The sequence below is a fragment of the Elaeis guineensis genome, chromosome 4 (genome assembly GCF_000442705.2).
Source record: "Elaeis guineensis isolate ETL-2024a chromosome 4, EG11, whole genome shotgun sequence".
Lineage (NCBI taxonomy): Eukaryota > Viridiplantae > Streptophyta > Magnoliopsida > Arecales > Arecaceae > Elaeis > Elaeis guineensis.
This window is the reverse complement of record NC_025996.2, coordinates 77,723,347-77,745,411: the sequence shown is the minus strand read 5'-3', so window position 1 is coordinate 77,745,411 and position 22,065 is coordinate 77,723,347.

Genomic DNA, 22,065 nt, shown 5'->3' with positions numbered 1-22,065 from the left:
TCTTGAATTGATTAATCATTTAGTATCTAAAGAGTATTTCAAATGAGGTGATTATTTAATTGGTTCTGTTTGCTGGTCTGACCAATTTTTATTGATATTTAAGAAAAGCAACAGGGGGACCCTCATCAATTTTAACACTTTCCTAGTCAATTGGATTAGTTTGAATCTTGAATGAAGGTTGCTCAGTATTTTGAATACTACATATGCCTTCTTTTATGACGAGTCAATATCCTGTCAAAAATCATACTAGGTTTGTTGTGATATCCACAAGGTTTGCTATGGGGATTGATGTGGGTTTGTCTTGATGCATTTTAGATACTTTACGATATATTTTGGATATGTTACTTTATTGTGATATCCACAAGAATAGTAGTTTTCACATATGACTATATGAAAATGAAGAGTCTGACTTAACTAAAAATACTATAGTTTGTTGTAATATCTACAAGGCTATGAGTATTTTTAGAGGCAAAGATTATGTTGAGAATTGCATGAGATGTAATTGGATAGATTTTTCTATCTTTGAACTCATTGAGGTTTGTTGTGATATCCACAAGGCTTCATTGAGGGATTAGGGTCTCAACCCCATTAAGAAACTCGAATAGGATTTTTTGTTTACCATAGAAGAGGGCTATGGTATCCGATAAAATGGTGGGAGACATAACTAGTTAAAAAACCTCATCTAGTTATGCATGTCAAATATGAGTGATCTTGCTATACAATTGTTCTTTATTATGGCTTCCTTATTTTCACTACATGAAACCATGTTGACCGATCCAAACTATGTGGGTTGGTTGAGAAACTTGCAGATTAGGTTCGTATCAGAGAAGAACTTAGATGTTCTAGATATTCCTGACCCTGGATTGGTCAGTAATAATAAGATGGCAAAAGATGTCTACAGATATTATCTATTCATTTTATAGCAAATATGGACATTGGGAGAATAATTGCAAGGATTATCTTGCAAGATTGAAGCAGGGTGCAAGTGTAGCACCAAAAAGTGTGTATATGATACAGACCTATTTTTTATTGAGTGGCTCAGACTCTGATACTTGGGTATTAGATACTGCCTATGAATTACATATTTGTAATTCATTACAGCGACTACAGAATATCAAAGATCTGAAAAGAGGTGACCTCGAGCTTTATCGTGCAAGTGGAGAGTCCATTAGCGCAGAGGCTGTGGAAACCTGTATGCTTGATTTGCCTTTGAATAAAATTTTACAATTAAAAGACTGTTATTACATATCAAAGGTTATTAAAAATATTATTTTTATACCTTTGTTATTAAAACAAGGTTATGAAATAAGGCCAATGAGAAATGGATACTCCATTTTCTTTTTTAATGAATTTTATGGCAGTGGTTATATTGATAATAATCTTTTAATTCTTATACTCAATAAAAATATTTTTTATATTGAAAAAAATATGAAAAGAAAGAGAGAAAATATGAATAAAACATATCTTTGGTATTGCCACTTTGGTCATATTAGTGAGTTAAGGATAAACAAGTTATACAAAGAAGAATTCTTTAACCCATATGATTATGAATCATTGGAAACTTGTGAATTTTATCTCATGGGTAAGATGATCAAGACTTTATTTTCTAGACATGGAGAGTGGATGAATGAGTTGTTAGCCCTAGTACATATAGATGTATGTGGACCGATGATAACTCAGGTCAGAGGAGGATACTCCTACTTTATCACCTTTATAGATGATCTATCAAGGTTTGGATATGTATATCTTATAAAATATAAATCTGAAGCTTTTGATAAGTTCAAGGAGTATCAAAGTATGATCGAGAAACAAACTGAAAAAAGTATCAGGGTTCTTCGATCTGATCGAGGAAGAGAATACTTATTCAGTAAATTTTTTGATCATCTTAAAAGTAAAGATATTCTCTCTGAATGGATCCCTCCTTATACAATCCAGTTAAATGGTGTAGCAGAAAGGAAGAATTGTACTTTGAAGGATATGGTGTGGTCTATGATGTGCTTCACTGATCTCTCAATATTTTTCTGGGGATATGCCCTAGAGACTGTCACATATATTTTAAACAGGGTGCCTTCAAAGTCTGCTACAAGCACTCTATATGAGATATGGAAGGGAAGGAAGCCTAATCTTAAACATCTTAAGATTTGGGGCTACCTTACTTATGTCAAAAATATTTTTGGACATAAACTTAGTGCTAGATCAGACAAGTATAGGTTTGTAGGGCATCCTAAAAAAACTAATGGATACTACTTCTATTACCCTACTGAACAAAAGGTATTTGTTAGTAGGCACGCCACTTTCTTGAAAAATAAATTCATCTAAGAAGAAGGCAGTGGAAGGAATATTGAACTTATGAAAGTTCAGGATCTACAAACCAATCCAAAAATACCTATGATTGAACCACAAGAAGATTCTCAATCAAAAGTATTCAAAGATGAGGTACATCTACAATATACACTTCCTCTCCAAAGGTCAGATAGAGTGCGTCAAGCACCTCTGAGATATAGTTTTATCATTGAGAATGATAATTCAATCAATATTATTTAGGATGATGATCTACTGATCTATTTAAAAATTATCATGAGTAGAGACTCAGACAGATGGCTGGAAGCCATGAAATCTGAGATAGACTCGATGAACACTAACCAAGTATGGACCTTGGTTGATGCACCTGAGGGTGTGATGATAGGATCACGATGTTGTTGTTAGAACACTATGCTTATCAAATTAATTTTGATTTTTATAAAAATTAAAAACATATAAAAAGTAGTGAGCAAATCAAATCTATAGAGAAGGCAGGATTTTGATTTGAAATCTTTGATTTTATAAAAAAAATAAAATTTTGAAAAAAATAATTTAAGTCAGAAAATATAAATTAAAAGCATAAAAAATAAATTAGATATTAAGATATACTATTTAGATCCTAGCTTCTATTTGTAATAAAAATAAACAATAAAAATTTAAAGAGTATAAAAAAAATTGGTATTAAGATCTACTAACTAGATCCTAGCATCTACTTACCACAAAAATAAAAGATAAAAATTTAAACTGCAAAAAAATAAATTTTTTATTAATTGAAATTGAAATTCAAGTATAAAAAATTTTAAAAAAATAATAAAATAAAATAAAACTATAATAAAGGTCTAAAGTTGATCGGCACAGCCTCATCGAAAAGATGGTTGATGACCTCTCCTTCTTTCATACTCCGTAGAGCGAACTGACTTTTCTTCTTCTTTTCTTTGGATCCCTAAACCTATCTAATTTTTTTTTCTAATTTTTTTTGCTTTTCTATTGATTTTTCTACTCTTTACTCTTATTCACGGACCTCCTATTTATAGGTGAATTTTTCACCTTTTTCTGGTAGCAAAAGGAGTTCTAAAATCTTTAGAAATCATATAATACCCGTATGAATTAATTCTGGCTATCGAATTTTACTTGGACTGCCTAGATCAGCCCAAAACACGGAGATCAAATCCTTATCACAGTCAGAAATGATGCTGACCATCCGATCATGCACTTGATGGAATCTGGAGCATTGGATCACATGTTTTATCTCATATTCACAGTCGGGAATGGCGTCAGCTGTCGGATCAACCTCCAGTTTGAATTTCAACTGTCGGATCGAGGAAAGTTTCTTCTTTTCAACCGACAACGAACAGTCGTTGGATCTCGTTCGGGATTATTCTCCACCATCCGTTCGCAAAAACTTTTCTTCGTCTATTGTAGACCGCATCGTGCACATAAAGCATTTTTGGTGGATCGCACCATTGAATCCATGGATCGAGCGATCGGTCCACCGTGCATCGAAGGCTATAAAATTTATTTTTTAAGATATTTTTACTTGATTTTTGCTCTGATTTGTGCTTAAAAAATTGAAAAAAATATGCATTAAATTATTCAATAATTTTTTATCATTTTGATACTTAAAATTGCTCAATTAAATTGACATCTATTTTTCATAAATATGCTCTAATTTCATATTTTTTCAAAATTATCTATTTTTGCAAGAGAATCTAATTTATTTATGAAATTAAATTTTTTAGAAGATGTTAGCATCATAAAATATCAAAAATATCTTTAATAAATATAAAAATATACCACTTATCACATTCTCCAACTTAAACTTTACTCATCCTCGAGTAAAGAAAGAATTTAGAATTAAGTATCATTTAACTTAATGTTTCAAATTTTGTCAAATATTTTAAAAAAAACCACTGATGTTTAGTAGAGCATGAGTGAGGTATGTCAATGGGGTATTAATACTAATAAATGTGGGAGTTAAAGCAAGAACACTAATTTTTTTAAATTTTGTTTTTAAATTATCCCTACCTTTATCTTTAAATCATTACCCTTCATATGGATAAGTATATTATTACTTCCATCCTTCATTTATTGATTTTTTTTTAATATTATACCGCTATTGAGTGTCTTAACCTCTTAAACTTTTTGTTTGATCCATTTAGTGAGCTTTCAGTTAATGACTCTCGAATCATATGACTTTAGGGCACTAGGTATAGAATACCCCTCAGACTTACTTGCTCGAATTAAATAGGCTACGAGTTAAAACTAGCTTTACAACAAAGCTTCTTTGCCCTTCATACCTTTTGACATGAAACTCAATGCTTGCTTAGGCAAAGAGGCTCAGTTACTCAGCATGAAGTACTTGAATTTTTTTTTTTTTAAGAAGAAACATATAGTTACCCTACACAAGTCCATAGAAAGTAAACTCTTCTTTGATGCTTGTAGAAAAATTTAAAAATATTCAAAAAAAATTGTTTAAGTTCTAAACTTAACTTTTTATTGAGTTTTCTTAATACTTGATCTCTCGATATCGCACAAACTCTCTGATCTGCGCATCAAATATCTTTTAAAAATACTTGATTTAACTCGATTTTTAAGTATAATCTGATGCTTCTATGCTAAATACTAACTTACTTAAGGATTTAAATTTTTTTTTATTCTCCTCCTAACTTAATTGACATTGTCCTCAATGGTGTAAGAAAAATTAAAGGATGCATAAAAAGAGAAAGAAAAAAGAGAGATATCACCTGATCTAAAAGTCTTTTTAAAATTTATTTCTTTCCCAACTTAGCCAATATTTTCTTCAAATCCCTACAAAAGATATGAAGTAAAACTCAATTAACCTAAACAAAATGTAAAAGAAAGCAAAAGCAAAAGCAAAAGCTAAAATTGGGTTGCCTTTCAAAAAGTGCTAAGTTTACCGTCTTCAGCCAGACACAATGCAGCTCAGTTTAGTGTGGGTCTATTAATGCTACTTGATCAATGGTTCAATTTAATGACATCCCTTCAATGTATGGTTTTAATCTTTGACCATTTATCTTAAAAAATTTCTAGATTTAGGATCATAAAGTTTGATTGCATCATGTGGGGATACTTGATTTACAATGTAAGGTCCATCCCATCTAGATCTCAATTTTTTTGGAAACAATTTTAGCCTTGAATTAAATAACCAGAGTTGTTGATTTGGCTTGAAGATTTTTTTTAAAATGTGTTTGTCATGAAAGGCTTTCATTTTCTCTTTATAAATTTGTGAATTTTCATAAGCCTCTCATCTCAATTCATCTAATTCACTCAATTGCAACATTCAGTTGGAACCAGCTTGTTTCAAATCAAAATTCAGTCGCTTGATTGCCTAATATGCTTTGTGTTCAAGTTCTACCAGAAAATGACATGCTCTTCTATAAATCAATCTGTATAGAGATATTCCAATAAGGTTTTTATAAGCTATCCTATAGGCCCATAATGCATCATCTAGTCGATCAAACTAATCTCTACGATCAGACCTAATAGTCTTTTGCAGGATGTTCTTGATCTCCCTATTGGATATTTCAACTTGGATACTTGTTTGCGGGTGGTATGGTGTAGCTATCTTATGTGTGACCCCATATTTTCACAGTAGTGTTTGAAAATGATAGTTTGTAAAGTGGGTACCTCCATCGCTAATGATAGCATGTGGAAATTCAAACCTAAAAAAGATATTCCTTTGAACAAATTTTATGACTACATTATTATCATTGGTTCGTGTTGCTATTGCCTCAATCCATTTAGAAACATAATCGACGGCCACCAAAATGTATTCAAAACCATTGGAGGGTGGAAAAGGTCCCATAAAATCAATTCTCCAAATATCAAAAATTTCAACTACTAAGATGGGGTTGATAGGCGTCATGTCTTTCTTTGAAATATTTCCTAAAGCTTGACACTTAAGACATTCTTGGCTAAAATTATAAGCATCCTTAAACAATGTAGGCTAGTAAAATCTACTTTGCAATAGTTTAGCCATAGTTTTTCATCCAAAAAAATATCCTCCGCAAGCAAGAGTATGATAGAATTTCAAGATACTTAATTGTTCAGTTTCAGGAACACATCTACGAATGACCTAATCCGCACAAATTCAAAAAAGTTTAGGATCTTTCCAAAAATAATACTTGATTTGAGTAAAGAATCGATCCTTTTTATTCTTAGACCAATCATCAAAAATTTATCCAACTACTAAGTAATTCACAATATCTGCAAACCAAGGGGCCTTTGTGTGTGAAACTACTAGAAGTTGCTCATTCAAAAAAGATTCTCCAATTGATATAGGTTCACAATTTTCAATTAGGATCCTCGATAGGTGGTCTGCTACAACATTTTCAGATCCCTTCTTATCTCAAATTTCAATATCAAATTCTTGTAGCAGTAAGATCCATCTAATCAATCATGGTTTAGCATCTTTCTTTGAGAGCAGATATCTCAAAGCCGCATGATTTGAATAAATCATGATTTTTGATCTTAATAGGTATGATCGAAACTTCTCTAGGGCAAACACTACAGCTAGTAACTCTTTCTCAGTGTGGTATATTTCATTTGAGCTTCATTCAGAGTTCTGCTAGCATAATAAATTACTACAATATATTTGTTTACCCTTTGGCCCAAGATAGCTCCTATGGCAAAATCAGAAGCATCGCATATGATCTCAAAAAGTAGTGACCAGTCTGGAGGTTGGATGATTGGAGCTTTGGTCATAGCTTCTTTCAAAAATTCATAAGCCTTAAGACATTCTTCCTCAAAGTTAAAAGGAACATCCTTAGTGAGCAGATTACATAAAGGGTGGGATGTTTTAGAAAAGTCTTTGATAAAGCGACGGTAAAATCCTACATGGCCAAGGAAAGCTCGGATTTGTTTAACAAAAGTGGGTGGAGGGAGTTTAGAGATCAATTCAACCTTTGCTTTATCAACCTCAATCCCTCTCTTTGACACAATATGCCCTAATACGATCCCTTCTTTAACCATGAAATAGCTCTGTTTCCAACCTAAAACTAGATTGGCCTCAATGCATCGTTTTAATATTTTCTTCAAATTGTTGAGTTAACTCTCAAAAGATTCTCCAAAGACTGAAAAATCATCCATGAATATCTCTAGAAAATCTCCTACCATATTTGAAAATATTGACATCATGCACCTTTGAAAGGTTGCGGATGCATTACACAGTCTGAAAGGTATTCTATGAAAAGCAAAAGTTCCATAGGGGCATGTGAAGGTGGTCTTTTTTTGATCTCCTAGGTAGATTACTACCTGATTGTATCCTGAGTATCCATCTAAAAAGTAGAAATATTGTTGTCCAATAAGTTTCTTTAGGATTTGGTCAATAAAGGGTAAGGAGAAATGATTTTTACGGGTAGCTGCATTGAGTTTTCTATAATCTATATAGACACGCCATCCAGTGAAAAATCATGTTGACACTAAATCTCTATGGTCAGTGTGGACAACCGTGAGTCCAGATTTCTTTGGAACCACTTGAGTGGGACTCAACCAGTGGCTGTCAGAAATAGGATGAATGATACCAGCATCTAACTATTTAATTACCTCCTTCTTTACTATATCCTGCATATTCGGGTTGAGCCATTTTTGCATTTTTCAGATGGATTTGGCATTATCCTCTATGTAAATATGATGCATGCATTTTGACGGACTAATGCCTTTCAAATCCGCAATGATCCAATCTATAATATGTGTTTTCAATACATTCAGCAATTGATCTTCCTACTCAGGGGTTAGGTCAGAAGCAATGATTACTGGCAAGATTTTCTCAGGTCCTAGAAACACATACTTAAGTGATTCAGGCAAAGGTTTCAGTTCAAATTATGGTGGGGCCTAAATTGAAGGATGTAGTGTTCAGTTTCTAGCTTAGGTAAGGGTTCAATTTTCATTGACTAAGATAGTGAATGTGCTGGGTGAGGTGAATCAAGCAAGGCATTCACCTCTTGATTTTAAGTTTCTTCAATGGGTTCATCCAGAAAATTATCTTCCTTCAAATCTAAGGAGGAATTAGTTTCAACTATCTCATCTATCAAATCAATTACTGAACAACTTTCCTCTTTTAAGCATACTTTGAGGCACTAAAAATGTTAATTCTCACCTTTTGATCTCCAAAAAAAAATCCATAGCTTCTATTTTATAATTGATATTGGCATTGGCAGTGGTTAGAAATGGATGTCCTAAAATTATGAGATTTTGATTCAGCTCTTGGGATGGTTTTATATCAAGTATGAGGAAGTCTACTAAAAAATAGCATGTGTTGACTTTGACTATAACATCCTCAATCAGACCACATGTGTTTTCATAGATCTATCTATTAGTTTTAAAATAACTGACATGGGTTTTAGTTCTCTTATCTCAATTTTTTTATAAATCAAGATTGGAAGTAGGTTGACACTAGCTCCTAAGTCTACTAGGGCTCGATCAAAGGTGATACCTCCTATAACACATAAAATCAAAAGAGTACCAAGATCTTTCATTTTCTAAGGCAATGGATTCAATAGGACTGTACTGATATCCTCAGATAACATAATTCTTTTTATTGTTCTTGGCTCACACTTTTGGGTGCAAAGTTCCTTAAGAAATTTAGCATAAGCTAGGACATGTTGAATTGCATCGAGGAGGGGTAGATTAATGTGAACTTGCTTAAACAACTCCATTAGTTTCTTATTGCGTACTCCTTGCTTTTTACAGCAAGAACTGGCTCCTAGGGCTGAAGGGAATGGGACTCTTGGTTTATATGTCTTGGGTAACTCATCTGCTCTATTCTTTTCTTTATCTTTTTCACTCAGATCAGTAATAATTTTGGACTCAGATTCTTCTATTGAGTTAGTCTCAGTACTAATCTCTTCTTTCAAATTCTTATTTTGGCTAGCATCAGTACTAGCCTCTCTTACCTGGTCTTGATAGGGGTCCCTAAGAATCTGACCACTTCTAGGCTTAAAAGTTACTTTAGCATTCTCAAATTGGAGATTCTTAAGTGGGACATTAGATTGATGACTAGGTCTAGGTGGTTGGTGGGTGGATGGGTTGTTCCTGAGATTTGGTACTGGTTGGCTTGACAATTGATCTGGTTCTCTCCTCATGGTAGACTCAGCTAACTGTCCTATTTGTGCTTCTAACCTAGCAGTAGATTGTGTTAGATCATAATCAATTGTTGGAGTTGATTGAATCTATCGTCGGCTAGATTGGTCTATTGAGAAGGTGGGTATGATGGTTGATTGTGATATGGTAGCTCAGTATGCTGACTAGGCTGACCTCTATTATAGGCATTATTCTGGTATTGGGGTCTATTCTGAAAGTTTTACACTGAAAGAATTTGGGTCTGAGCCTGAGTCTGCTGGGGTCTCTAAGAAAAATTGAGGTGATTCCTCCAGCCTAAATTATATGTGTTAGAGAATGGATCATTGACAGGCTTGGAGTAACCTTGGACAGCTTGAACTTGTTCTTCGATGAAAGGTGGAAACTGTGCAGCCATGAGACATTCACTCACATAATGGGCTGGGCTAGCACAGATAGAACAAATCTTCTGATAATTGAATGGTTGTGTGTATTGCGCAGGAGATTATTGATCTAGAGTTAGGAACTGATCTAATTTTTGGGCAAGAAGGTTGACTTTATCTAATTTTTGGGCTATTAGATTCAAATCAGCCTTAGTACTAGAGTCTGTTTGCTTGATCTCAAAAATTTCTGTCCACTTTTGGTGAGGTATTGATCTTTCGTAGGAGGATATTGAAGCATGATTGATCAAATTTTCACTCAAAGTTTCAAACAAAGTATAGGCTTCATCCTTACTCTTACTCATGACTGTACCTCCACAAGATATATTTACCATCTGTCTGTATTGGTCACCTAAATCCTCATAGAAAGCTTGAAGAATTTGCCACTTAGATAGACCATGGTGTAGGAATTTTCTAAGAAGTTTCTTAAGTCTCTCCCATGATTCATGAATTTATTCTCCTGGAAGATGAGCAAATCCAGTGATGGTTCACCTCATGGTGTTGGTTCGACCTATGGGATAAAATTTCTTAAAAAACTCATGCTACATTTCAGCCCATATCGGATCGGTCTCTCTATTGTGCCAAACCAGTACTTGGCTTTGTCCTTAAGCGAGAAGGGGAATAGGGTCAGTCTAAGTGCATCATCAGTAAAATTTTAAATTTTTATCAGGGAATAGATTTCTAAGAACTCATCTAGATGCTTGTAAGGATCTTCATTGGTGTTCCCATAGAAAGATGGGAGCATCTGGATTGTGGTCGACTTGATCTCATAATGGCTTGTAGGGATATCAAGTAAGTGGATACAAGTCGATGGGTTATATATGGAAGGGATAAAATATTCCTTCATCTGCCTAGGTGGTTCTTTAGGGTCTCCAGCCATTTGATTTTTAGGTTTAGCATGAATCAGCAGTTCAATTTCAAGATTAGATTCAACTAGATCAGGGTAAAGAGATCTCCTACCATGTATGTACCAGTGCAAACCCTAATGTGTGTGGTTCAGATTTTTTTTTTAAGAAAAGGGAGAAAGAAAAGAGAAGAGAAAGAAAGAGAGAGAGATTCTAAAGGTGAGAACCTTAAGAAAGCCCTAGACCTAAAGATGAAAGATAAGAAAAACTAGTTATGGTTAAGTGTTAATTACAATCAAGTTAGCAAACAATTAAACCTAGACACCTATGAGTTTCTTAGACCTAACAGTTCGATGTAGAGTGGCTTAGCCTAAATACAAATTGGGTCTGTCCTCACATCCTTTAACTAGCCAGGTAACACGTGGGGTTGTGGAGGTCCCCCCGTTGCTTGCCTTAGACACCAATTAGATTGGCCAGGTAAGCTAACGGAACCAATTAAATTATCATGAGTCCACTTAGGCTTAATCTTTGTAATCTCTTACCTTAAACATCAGTTTTAGGGGTGAGTCCGAACTTACTTTGCACTTGACTAACCACAATACTCAAACTGAACTCAATTGATCCTAGGGGCCAATGTCTACTTAATTTTAAATAGGCTTGGGTTAATGTGGGATGTTGGTTAGTTGTTTTTGGGTAAAGAATGGGTGATGAAATCCTCACCTTATCTTGTTAATTGAGTGTTGCCCTTAAGTTGATTTGAGATGAATATGCACAACCAATTTCAAACAAGAGATTCTTGTTAGATGTATGTCCTAGAAGCCAATATGGCTAACACATTATAATAATTCTAAGACATAATTTTGTACTTAATATATTGATATGATCAATAAAAGGATAAGTTCTTTTTCATTCAAGTGTGATGTATCCTTGAATCGTCTATGAAATTAGTTTCGATACATATTCTTAAGGTATTCAGAATTAGAGACATATATTTAATTTTTAAATACTTTCGATCATAGGATCATCATGAGGATGGTGATTGATCTGGATAGACTGAAACACAAATCACTTTCATCAGGATAGATGAGTCTCTAGTCTACTGTATAGAGACACAGGATGACGAGTGCGAGTGGTTGTTAGAGAATAACTAGTACTGAGCGTGACCATATGAGAGATCACTTGGATTTCTATTCGATCATCAGTGATTATCTTGATGCCGTAATTGTGTGACTGGTCTTTTGACTTGAGAGGGTACTACTACTCGCAGTGATGCCACTGAAGTTTAACTGATACATAAATATGGATCTCAATGAGCCCTTGTAGTGGATGTTAGCGATGTGGGAAAAACGGTGCAGGGGTAAAACGATAATTTTAAAATTTTTTCAAAATTATAATTTTACAGTAAAAATTATTAATTAATCTAATTAATTAATATGTATTAACCCTACACAAGGATCTAAATATGATATAAATAGCATGCATTTAAATTTGAATTTCGAATTCTCTACAGTAAATATTTTACTGTTATGTGTTCAGAACACATTACCTTCGTGCAGGTAGTCGATCACCGTAATCTGATCATCATCGAGAGAGTTTGATCATCGTAACACAGCCACACAGTGTGTCTGACCTCTGCAGATCATCCACACGAAGCTCTCGATCTGATCGGCTCCTCACGAATGCTAGTTCATCGTAGAACCCTTTTGACGGCTGATGCTGATCGAACTCCTTCGATCTTGATCTGTCGACTCTTTGGATGCTCTGGATTATTAGCAGATATACCTGAGAGATTGATGAAGCTCTTTCTAAAGTTTGGTGAGCTCACGACACTCGTAGCTCACCTTCTCACTTCCCGAACCCTAGGTAGAAACCCTAGGGTACTCACCGAAGAAACTTGCGCCCACTCTATTTCTTTTCTTTTCTCTTCTTTTCTTTTCCTTTTCTCATGCACGATATTTTTCTCATGCCCTCTTTACTCTGGGATCAGATTAGTGCATGTCCTATCTTCTCTTCTTTTTAAAAACAGTGCAAAATGCATCTTTGCAGCATTTTCTCCGCGTGAGAGGATAAAGATAAGTGGTTGCTCATTTGAATTCAAATCGAATTTGAATTCAAATGCCAACCAAGTCATGTTTATCCACTCTTGGCATGAGAAGAGAGGGGCGTGGGCTACTTTGTGCATGGATAATTTTCATGAGAAACCATTTTTTGTGTGGAAGAAGTGGCACACAAAATAAAGGGGTGGTGTAGGGATTTGTTAACCATTCAAATTCAAACATCTTTTGAATTTGAATGGCCAACCAATCTCATCATTATGTATTCAAAATGGTGCACAAAGAAGGGGCGTGGGATGACTTTTGCATGGGAGAAAATTTATGAGAACTCATTTCTCGTGAATTCAAATAGGCGCAGATGAAGTGAGGTGGCGCAGGGAGAAAAGTCAAACTGGTTTGAAATCCAATTGAACCAACCTTATTAAAATAGGTTAGTCATAATTAGACTAAATTAAACCCAACACAATTAGGCTTAATTAGGCTCAATAAAATCCTAATCAAATCAGGAATTGACTAAGTCCAACCCCTGATCAAATCAGGGACCAAACCACTTCGGCGATTAGGTCAACTCTTAACCCAATCGGGTCAAACCCAACTGAATCTAATTCAATTGGATTTGATCCAAAAATAATTACTCAATCAAATTGAGTTAATTAGTGATCAAATTACTAATTAAATCTCTCATAAATATTGAGTCTAAATTCGATGGGCAATCGGACATCAGAGTCCATCGATATGAAACCATAATCAAAAAGTCCCAAACCAGTGGGACTCTTGACCCCGATACCCAAAATGTGTGGTACTCATGATTAGAGAATCCTGATTCTCGATCACAGAGTCTCAGACATGTAGGACTCATAGTCCATGAGCATTAGGACTCTTCATCAGCCATCAGATCAGATAGAACCTCTAATGTGTGTGACCCTGCAAGTTCGAACCTAAGCCGGTAGCACAGGAATCAATTCCTATACTAATCGAAGTGATCATCTAGCAATGGTACCCGATGTTCGGATAGATCGAATAGTCACAATCACAATACTCAGAACCTACGTGAATATGGTTACTGTATAATTCATCCCTTTTGACCCCTGTGTTTAGGATGACTCAGGGTTAAACTGTCAACCCTGATCAGATCATCCGAATCGTGCTCAACTCAAACAGTCCTGTGACTCCTCACTAGGACTACCCTGGCCAAGATTTTGCTAAATTTAAATACGACTATATACAGCTCCTGAACTAAAGTGGTCAATTCCATCTTGACACATGCACCGACAAGTCAAGTACTTGAGTACACCCAGCATCCTTCCATCACTGAATTAGAAATTCAGGTAGTCCAGTGCTTAAGTACAGTGAGTTGCTTGCAAGTCACCGTGGTGGTCTTAGGTCGGAGGGATATTTATACCCATATCCCATCGAGCAAATCTTGACAGCAGAAATAACTCCAGAGTCGGTCACGTTTAGTGCAGATGTACCCTTACATCTCACCTGTATGCCATACCAGTGTCTTTACAGTCCTTGGTTAAGAGGACAACCAACCCATATGGCACACAATGACCTATGCTTGATAAACGTTGTCGTCCTTGGTAACAATGTATCATTTGGTCACGAACAGGTTTAAGGACTAAACGATAAATCCTCCTTTATCGAGTCTAAATAGTCCTAAAGATTTCACCACAACACAGAACTTCATTAGAAGATGAAATAATTTGTGATGAAAAATATCAAAATAACTTTATTTATTCATAATTCATATACTAATACAAGAATGAGCACAACTGTCAACAGGCTGACGATTGACTTTGGGACACTATTCCCAACAATCTCCCACTTGGCCTAAAGCCAATCGGTGCAGTATCTAATACCTTTCTTCGACTTGAAGTCGTCGAACTCCTTCACCGCAATGGCTTTAGTGAATGGGTCGATCAGGTTTTCCTTTCCGTCGATCTTCTGAAGGTCGACGTCACCTCGATCCATGATTTTTCGAATGAGATGGTAGCCGCGCAGAATATGCTTCGTCCGTTGGTGTGCCTTTGGTTTCTTCACCTGTGCAATGGCTCCAGAGCTGTCACAGTAGAGCAGAACTGGACCAACAAGGGAGGGTGCTACTTCGAGCTCGATGATGAATTTTCTCAGCCACACCGCTTCTTTGGCAGCATCTGATGTAGCGACATACTCTACCTCACAAACTGAATCAGCCATAGTGTGCTGCTTGGAACTCTTCCAGCAGACAACCCCACCACTAAAGGTAAAAATAAATCCCGACACACTTTTGCTGTCATCGTGATCAGACTAGAAACTAGAGTCTGTAAACCCTATAAGTCTCAAGTCCGATTCACCATAAACAAGCCACTGGTCCTTAGTATTTCTTAAATACTTCAGGATGGTTTTAACAACCTTCTAGTGATTCTCCCCTGGATTAGATTGGTATCTACTCACTACCCCTAGTGAGTATGCCACATCTGGTCATGTACATGTCATGGCGTACATGATAGATCCCACTGCCAAAGCATATGAAATTCTACCCATACGCTCCCTCTCTTGAGGTGTTGTCGGAGAAACCCTCTTCGAGAGAGAAATTTCATGGCCTATCAGTAGATAGCCTTTCTTGAAATTCTCCATACTGAACCTCTTCAGCATAGTATCAATGTATGTTGATTGGGATAAGCCAAGTAACCTTTTAGATCTATCCCTATAGATCCTCATCCCTAGGATGTAGGAAGCTTCTCCCAAATCCTTCATGGAGAACTGTGACGACAGCCAAATCTTTATTCTCTGTAATGCAGGGACATCATTCTCGATTAAGAGAATGTCATCCACATACAATACAAGAAATACTACTACTGGACTATCAGCCCACTTATAAATGCAGGGCTCTTCTCCATTCTTAACGAAGCCATACGTCTTGATCGTCCTATCAAAATATATGTTCCAACTCTGGGATGCCTGCTTAAGTCCATAAATGGACCTCTATAGCCTGCACACCTTAGACTCATCTGTGGATGTGAACCCTTCAGGTTGTATTTGTGGGAAAAATGGTGCAGGGGTAAAACGGTAATTTTAAAACTTTTCAAAATTATAATTTTACAGTGAAAATTATTAATTAATTTAATTAATTAATATGTATTGACTCTACACAAGGATCTAAATATGATATAAATAGCATACATTTAAATTTGAATTTTGAATTCTCTATAGTAAATATTTTACTATTATATGTTTAGAACACATTATCTTTATGCGGATAGTTGATCGCCGTAATCTGATCACCGTCAGGAGGGTCTGATCATCGCAACACAGCCACACAATGTATCTAACCTCTGCGGATCATCCACACGAAGCTCCCGATCTGATCGGCTCCTCACGAATGCTAGTTCATTGCAGAACCCTTTTGACGGTCGATGCTGATCGAACTCTTTCGATCTTGTTCTATCAACTTTTTAGATGCTTCAGATCATCAACAGATGTAGTAGAGAGGTTGATGAAGCTCTTCCTAAAGTTTGGAGGGCTCACGACACTCGTAGCTCACTTTCTCACTTTTCGAACCCTAGGCAGAAACCTTAGGGTACATAAGAAAAAACTTATGCCCACTTTTTCTTTTCTTTTCTTTTCTCTTCTTTTCTTTTCTTTTCTCATGCAAGAAACTTTTTTCATGCCACCCTACTCTCTCAGATGTCATGTGCGCATGCCCAATCTTATCTTCCTTTTAAAATGATGCAAGACCGCATCTTTGCAGCATTTTTACCGCGTGAGAGGATAAAGATAAGTGGTTGCTCATTTGAATTCAAATCGAATTTGAATTCAAATGCCAACCAACTCATTCCTATCCACTCTATGTGTGAGAAGAGAGGGGTGTGGGCATCTTTGTGCATGGAGACTTTACACGAGAAACCTTTTCTCGTGTGGAAGAAGGGGCGCACAAAATAAAGGGGGGGCGCATGGATTAGTTGCCCATTCAAATTCAAACATTCTTTGAATTTGAATGGCCAACAAATCAAACTTTATCCAGATAATTGGCACACAAGAGAGGGCATGGGAAGGCTTTTGCATGAGAGAAAATTCATGAGAACTCATTTGCATGAATTCAAATGGGCGCAGATGAAGTGAGGTGGCACAGGGAGAAAAGTCAAGGTGGTTTGAACCTAATTGAGCCAACCTAATCAAAATAGGTTAAGCATAATTAGACTAAGTTAAACCCAACTTAATTAAGCTTAATTAGGCTTAATTAGGCTTAATAAAATCCTAATCAAATAAGGAATTGACTAAGCCCAACCCCTGATCAGATCAGGGACCAAACCACCTTGGCAATTAGGTCAACACTTAACCTAATCGGGTCAAACCCAACTGAATCCAATTCAATTGGACTTGATCTAAAAATAATTACTCAATCAAATTGAGTTAATTAGTGATCAAATTACTAATTAAACTTCTCACAAATACTGAGTCTAAATTCAATAGGCAATCGAGCATCAAAGTCCATCGATATGAAACCCTGATCAAAAAATCCCAAACCAGTGGGACTCTTGACCCCGGTACCCAAAATGTGTGGTACTCATGATCAGAGAATTATGATTCTCGATCACAGAGTTCTAGACATATAGGACTCAAAGTCTATGAGCATTAGGACTCTTCATCAGCCATCAGATCAGATAGGAACCTCTAATGTGTGTGACCCCGCAGGTTCGAACCTAAGTCGGTAGCATAAAAACCAATTCCTATACTAATCGAAATGACCATCTAGCAAAGGTACCCGACATCTGGATAGGTCGAATAGTCACAATCGCAATACTCAAAACCTACGTGAATATGATTACTGTATAATTCATCCCTTTTGACCCCTGTGTTTAGGATGACTCAGGGTTAAACTGTCAACCCTGATCAGATTATCCGAATCATGCTCAACTCAAACAGTCCTGTGACTCCTCACCAGGACTACCCTGATCAAATTTTGCTAAATTGAAACACGACTATACACAGCTCCTGAACTGAAGTGGTCAATCCCATCTTGACACACGCACCGACAAGTCAAGTACTTGACTACACCCAGCATCCTTCCATCACTGAATTAAAAATTCAGGTAGTCCAGTGCCTAAGTGCAGTGAGTTGCTTGCAAGTCACCATGGTGGTCTTAGGTCGGAGGGACAGTTATACCCATATCCCATCAGAGCAAATTTTGATAGCAGAAATAGCTCCAGAGTCGGTCACGTTCAGTGCAGATGTACCCTTACATCTCACCTGTATGCATACCAGTGTCTCCACACTCCTTGGTTAAGAGGACAACCAACCCATATGGCACACAACGACCTATGCTTGATAAACGTTGTCCTTGGTAACAACATATCATTTGGTCACAAACAGGTTTAAGGACTAAACAATAAATCCTCCTTTGTCGAGTCTAAATAGTCCTAAAGACTTCACCACAACACAAGAGTTCATTTGAAGATGATACAATTTGTGATGAAAGATGTCAAAATAATTTTTATTTATTTATAATTCATATGCTAATACAAAAGGAGCACAACTGTCAACAAGCTGATGATTGGCTTTGGAACACTATTCCCAACAATCTCCCACTTGGCCTAAAGCCAATCGGTGTAGTATCTAATACCCATCTTTGACTTGAAGTCGTCGAACTCCTTCACCGCAATGGCTTTAGTGAATGGGTCGGTCAGATTCTCCTTTTCGTCGATCTTCTGAAGGTCGATGTCACCGCGATCCATGATTTTTCAGATGAGATGGTAGCGGCGCAGAATATGCTTCGTCTATTGGTGTGCCTTCGGTTCCTTCGCCTGAGCAATGGCTCCAGAGCTGTCACAGTAGAGCAGAACTGGACCAACAAGGAAAGGTGCTACTCCGAGCTCGATGATGAATTTTCTCAGCCGCACCGCTTCTTTGGCAGCATCTAATGCAGCGACATACTCTGCCTCGCAAACTGAATCAGTCACAGTGTGCTGTTTGGAACTCTTCCAGTAGACAGCCCCACCATTAAGGGTAAAAATAAATTCCGACACACTCTTGCTGTCATCATAATCAGACTGGAAACTAGAGTCTGTAAATCCTATAAGTTTCAAATCCGATTCACCATAAACAAGCCACTGGTCCTTAGTATTTCTTAAATACTTCAGGATGGTTTTAACAACCTTCCAGTGATTCTCTCCTGGATCAGATTGGTATCTACTCACTACCCCTAGTGAGTATGCCACATCTGATCGTGTACATGTCATGATGTACATGATAGATCCCACTGCCGAAGCATATGAAATTCTACCCATACGTTGTCTCTCTTGAGGTGTTGTTAGACAATCTCTCTTCGAGAGAGAAATTTTATGGCCTATTGGTAGATAGCCTTTCTTGAAATTCTCCATGCTGAACCTCTTCAGCATAGTATTAATGAACGTGGACTGAGATAAGCCAAGCAACCTTTTAGATCTATCCCTATAGATCCTCATCCCTAGGATGTAGGAAGCTTCTCCCAGATCCTTCATGGAGAACTATGACGATAGCCAAATCTTTATTCCCTGTAATGCAGGGACATCATTCCCGATTAAGAGAATGTCATTCACATACAATACAAGAAATACCACTATTGGACCATTAGCCCACTTATAAATGTAGGGCTCTTCTCTGTTCTTAACGAAGCCATATGTCTTAATCGTCCTATCAAAATATATGTTCCAACTCTGGGATGCCTACTTAAGTCCATAAATGGACCTCTGTAGCCTGCACACCTTAGACTTATCTGTGGATGTGAACCCTTCAGGTTGTATCATATACACCTTTTCGTCCAGCTCTCCGTTTAGGAATGCTGTCTTCATATCCATCTGCCAGATTTCATAGTCCAGATGGGCAGCTATCGCAAGCATAATCTGAATGGATTTGAGCATTGCCACAGGAGAAAATGTCTCATCATAGTCTATACCATAACGTTGATGATATCTCTTGGCAATCAGACAGGCTTTATAGGTCTCCACCTTTCGTCTGCGCCCCTCTTCCTCTTGAAGACCCACTTACACCCTATGGGTTTTACTCCTTCGGGTGGGTCAACCAATGTCCACACATCGTTGACCTTCATAGACTCCATTTCAGATTTCATGGCCTCTAGCCATTTCTCAGAGTCAGGTCTCTGCATTGCATCCATGTAGGTGATCAGATCCTTATCGTTTTCATCAAGTTCGATAGGATTGCCGTCTCGGACCAAGAAATCATAGTATCTGTCCGGTTGATGTGGTACTCTACCAGATCGCCTTAAGGGTGTAGGAATAATGGGCTTCAGATCTGATCTAACCAAATCCAGTTCAGGTTCAGCAACTTGTGTCAATTTTTTCACCTGTCAAACTTCCTCAAGTTCGACCTTAGAGGCAACAGTCCCTTCACCAAGGAACTTCTTTTCCAAAAAGATTGCCTTAAGGCTGACAAACACCTTTTGCTTATCAGCTAGGTAGAAATAATACCCTTTGGTCTCTTTTGGGTATCCTATGAAATAACACTTGTCAGACCTAGGTCCAAGCTTATCCGTAATTAAACGTTTAACATAAGCCGGACACCCCCAAACCCTAAGGTGCGAGAGTACTGGCTTACGTCCTATCCATATCTCATATGGCATTTTGGTTACAGACTTACTCGGAACCCTATTTAAAAGGTAACAAGCCGATTCGAGTGCATATCCCCAGAGGAAGATCGACAGACCAGCAAACCCCATCATGGATTGAACCATGTCCAACAAAGTCTGATTCCTCCTTTCAGACATACCATTATGTTGTGGTGTTCCAGGAGGAGTTCGCTGAGAGAGAATCCCATTCTCCCCAAGATATGTCAGAAACTCATTAGAAAGGTATTCACCTCCTCGATCAGATCGAAGAGTTTTAATACACTTTTCAGTCTGTTTTTCTACCTCATTTCAGAATAGTTTGAACATTTCAAATGACTCTGATTTATGCTTCATTAAGTAGATATATCCATACCTCGATAGGTCGTCTGTGAAGGTTATGAAGTAGAAATATCCACCTCTTGCACTTGAGCTCATGGGTCCACATACATTAGAATGTTCCAGACCCAAGAGTTCACTGGCTTGCTCACCTTTTGCAGTAAAAGGTGACTTGGTCATCTTCCCAAGAAGACATGACTCACTAGTTGGAAGTGATTCACAATCATCGACTTCAAGAATTTCTTCTTGAGCCGACCTATTTATTCTGTTCTTATTGATATGACCTAGCCTACAGTGCCAAAGGTAGACTTCTGATATATTATCTATTCTAGGATGTTTATCGGAGGTTTGAACCACATTAACAGGCTGTGATAGTAAGTAAATTCTATTATTTAGTTGTCCAACAAACATTGTAACACCATTCAAAATGATATTGTAAATATTTTTTTTATTAAAAATTCATAACCGTACATGGCCAAAAGGCCTACAGAAATAATATTTAATAAAAAGCTTGGACAATAGTGACATTCACTCAGAATTACATTATGAGAATTGATTACAAGGTTCATGATTCCCAAAGCTAGAACTAGAACTTTGCTTCCATCTCCAATGTTCAGGAACCTCTCGCCTTCATCAAATCTCCTACTAACCTGCAAACCCTGCATCGAATTACAGATATGATAAGGGCTTTCGGTATCCAATACCCAGGCAGTAGTATCACAAATGAAAAAGTTACAAGGTGTTATCATATAATTACCTTGCTTCTTCTTCGACCTGTTCGGGTCCAGGGAAGCAATGTATAGAGGACAGTTTCTCTTCCAGTGCCTCTGCTTCTTGCAAAAGAAGCAGTCCACCTAGCTCTGGTCGAGCTTGCACTTCTTGGTCTGACCCTGTGCAGACGTCCCAGCATGCGGTTGCACCTTCTTATTCTTCTTCTTCTTGTTCTTCTTCCCTTTCTTAAAGGGTCGACGACCAGAAGAAGATCCTCCCACAATATTCACCGACTCCTTATGGAGCTAGTGATCCTTCTCAAAGTTCTGCAGCAACCCCAACAAGCCATGGTAGTTCACTGTAGGCTTTGTCATCCGAAAATGAGTAAGGAAGGGGAGGAAGGACTTGGGCAAAGAATTAAGGATCGCATCCTTACCGAGCTGCTCGTGCAAGGGAAAGCCCAGTTTACTTAGGTGCTCAATCATTTCGATCATGTACAATACATGATCGGTGACTGAGGCCCCATCCCTCATCCGAGCATTAAAAATGGCACAACTAGTTTTGTGCCTTTCAACATCGTCAGGCGTGCCAAAGGAGTCGTTCAACATTTGAAGCATCTCCTGTAGCTGGATGTTCTCGAACCTATGACTGAACTCATCATTCATTGCCGCCAGCATTATGCACCGAATGGTGGTGCGGTCGTTGAGCCACTTTTG